At 36.2% G+C, this 3,364-nt stretch overlaps 1 protein-coding gene across 1 annotated transcript in view; it reads left to right on the top strand.

Annotated features, from left to right (window-relative positions):
* Positions 1-3,364, top strand: part of LOC106873242 (chymotrypsin-1) — a 34,771-nt gene that overhangs the window by 23,187 nt on the left and 8,220 nt on the right. The gene's annotated exons all lie outside the window — the stretch shown is intronic.

Genomic DNA, 3,364 nt, shown 5'->3' with positions numbered 1-3,364 from the left:
TATTATTATTATGGCGAGCTTACAGAATTGTTAGCACGCCGGGCAAAATGCTTAGCGGTATTTCGTCTGTCTTTACGTTCCGAGTTCAAATGCCACCGAGGTCAACTTTGCCTTTCATTCTTTCGGGGTCGATAAATTAAGTACCAGTGAAACACTGGGGTCGATATAATCGACTAGTCTCCTCCCCCAAAATTTCAGGCCTTGTGCCTATAATATAACGGATTATTATTATTATTATTATTATTATTATTATTATTACTATTACATTTTAAAAGGATTGACGTAACTCTTCACAAAGGTAAACAGACGAGACGAAGAGCATAATGCGATTGCAGTAGATATTCTATTGGTTGAACGATATTTCAACAGCAACCCTGTCTTTGTCGAATTCAAAGTAAAAAGTGATAAAAATCCAAAATTATAGAAATTCAAATCTAAATTATGAACGAGAGCAACCAACATCTATACGTTGATGGAATGACATCATCAGTTTTTAAGTTTCAGTTTTATAACAAGCAAAAAGAAAAAAGACAGGAAAAAAATCGAGAAAAAAAAAGAAAGGAAAAAGAAGAATATTCAATCAAACAGTTTTGTGTAAATTTGATGATATTCTCCTGTCATTTTATTCATTCCCCCACAGCGTGATGTTAATAACCCGCAAACATATTTCTCCTTATGCATTTTAAGTATTGAAAGGGAAGTAGATTCATAACATTTTCTGAGAATATGCACTTTTAAGTCTTTTTCAAAATTACAGCCGTTTGAAACAAAATGTTCGGCAAGTTCTGTCGAACTACTTTTACTGTGCCTGGCGTCCAATCTGTGCCTATTAAATCTTTTGTTTAATTGTTCTGTTGTACAACCAACATAAATCAAGTTGTGTTTCGAGCATTCTGCCGCGTGCACCTTCTGTATAAATCATAACATTTTTGTTATGATTCCTGGTGGAATTCACTTGACTCATGTTGTTGCACAATGAACAGGGCTTACCTCTCTTGCAGATGTTTTTCAAGGTACAGCGTGCAGATACTCCAATGTTAGTTTTCTTGGAGTCAGAAATAGAGGTCATTAGATCTATATTTTTATTCCATCTAAAGGCTACAATAGGCAGCCGAGGAAATATCTGTTTGAAACGAGGATACTTTCTTGCAACATACTGGTAACTTTCATGCAGCACTTTTGAAATACCAGCAAAATTTTGGTGCCAGTTAATCACTAAAGGAATTCTGTCACATATTGTGTGGGTTGTGTTTGCTAAAATTATGCGTGAAGGTTTAACTTTTTTTACTAATCTTAGCTATCTCATTTTCTATTTCCTTTAATCGTGATTCACTGTAACCGCGTTTGGCATAATGGTGTACAAAAGTATTTGCATGTTTCCAGTAACCCCTTATGTCAGTACAAATCCGTTTCATCCTCGAAAATTGGGATTTCGGATTTGACCGAATTATATGATGTGGATGATCGGAGTGGCAGTGGAGGTAAATGTGAGATGACGTGGGCTTGCAAAATAACTCAGGCACTATTCTGCCTCCATAAAACTTAACTTTTGTGTCCAAAAATTCAACGCTAGTTTTTGAAAAACTAGACGTAAGTGTTGGATTTAAAGCCATAGACGTTAGCATAACAGTCACAGAAATGCAAGAATTCAATTAAACTATCCTGTGACCCTTACCAGACAAAAAAAGACGTCATCAATGAACCGTAACCAGAGTATTGGTTCATGACCATATAGGGATTTGAATGTCTTCAGTAATGTGTCTCGAATTTCGTCATGAAAACACTAGCGAAATTAACTGCCATGGGGGTACCTATGGCGCAACCCCTCATCTGGTGATAAAACTTTTGTTCAAATTTCATTGTGTTACTTTGTAACACAAGCCTCAATAACCTACAGAGAAAATTTGATTGAATACTTTTGTTTGGCCGCTTTTCGAAGGCATCCATACATGCTTCTACCCCTTCATCGTGGTTAATATTGGGATATAAGGAAGAAACATCCAAGATTACCAAAAGACAGTTTTCAATATGGCTTCGGTGCTTTAAAAAATTGTTGATTTTAGACACAAAATCAAAAATGTCTCGAATATAGGAACTTGATTTTTTTGAAAAAAAGGAGTAGAAACCCATCCAGCCGTTCCGAAATCTTGGCTGTACAACATTCATATCCGCTGCAAATTGGGTGCATTGGAGGATATCTTTCGAACATTTTGTTTTCTTTTCAGGAGACCATAAAATACAGGTGCTCTTTCTGACCGTAAAATCCTGGATTCGGCCTTATTAATGAAATTGTTTTCCTCCATTTTCAGAATTATTTTGTCAAGTTCCTTTTTGTAATTGAGGTTTGGATCGACAGGTAATTTTTTATATGAAGTTTTGTCATTTAAAACTTCTTCACACGCCGAAATATACTCACTTTTGTCCATAATTACGATAGCGCCATTTTAATAACAATAGAATCGTTATTAGCTAGACGTCGGAGTGCATAACGTTGGGAATTTGTGATGTTATTCCAGGACTTCTTTCTACTTAATTTAAGGCTTTCCCTAATGCCTGTCTGACAAGATTTAAGAAATTCCAGTAGTGTTTGTGAACGTCCATCCCGAACTTTATCTGTATACCAATTAGGATTTCTTTCAATCCAATCATGCCAGATTCGATCATCATTTTTATTTTCAGTAAGCTTAGGGTTTTCTGAATCCTCGTCACCAGTTTTTTCAAAAAAAAAAAGATTCCTTCAGCTTGTGACGGCGGACAAACTGAAATAGCCCTTGAGCTAGTTTATTCTTGTCGACATTCTTAGTGTTTGGGCAGAAACTCCAAGTTTTACTCTAGATAATTTTATGACCGACTTAATCTCTAGTGTGATGGATTTTCTCGGGCAAGTGGTTTTCAGAGTCTTACTCTCATTAGATTCCTACTTTTTAGGCTTTGCTCGAAATCTTCACTTAAAACAACATTGTTTAGTACTGAATCGATGTGATTGACTGCCCCACTCCCGACAAAATCCAGGCCTTGTGCCTATAGTAGAAATTATTATTATTATTATTATTATTATTACCATTATTATTATTATTATTTTTAGTGACACCGGGGTAAAATATACAAAGCCCAGTATACCCATCATGACTACCCGTCTGATAAGGGTACACTAGGCACATGCATCACAACCATATGTGTGCAACATGGTGATCTCATATCAAGATAAACAGCACATGACCTCGCAGGTGGGGCCCAGTTAGAATTTTCTTCAGATCGAGTAGCCCATCCTGCTCAAAAGGTCCCTGAATAAGGTTTGTTTAAGGATGTTGAGCAAAACACCCATGTTTCCAAAGGTGAATTATCCAAACCCCAAAGAATTCCT

The sequence above is a fragment of the Octopus bimaculoides genome, chromosome 25, assembly GCF_001194135.2.
Source record: "Octopus bimaculoides isolate UCB-OBI-ISO-001 chromosome 25, ASM119413v2, whole genome shotgun sequence".
NCBI classification, from domain to species: Eukaryota; Metazoa; Mollusca; class Cephalopoda; order Octopoda; family Octopodidae; genus Octopus; species Octopus bimaculoides.
This window is presented reverse-complemented; position numbering and strand designations above follow the sequence as displayed.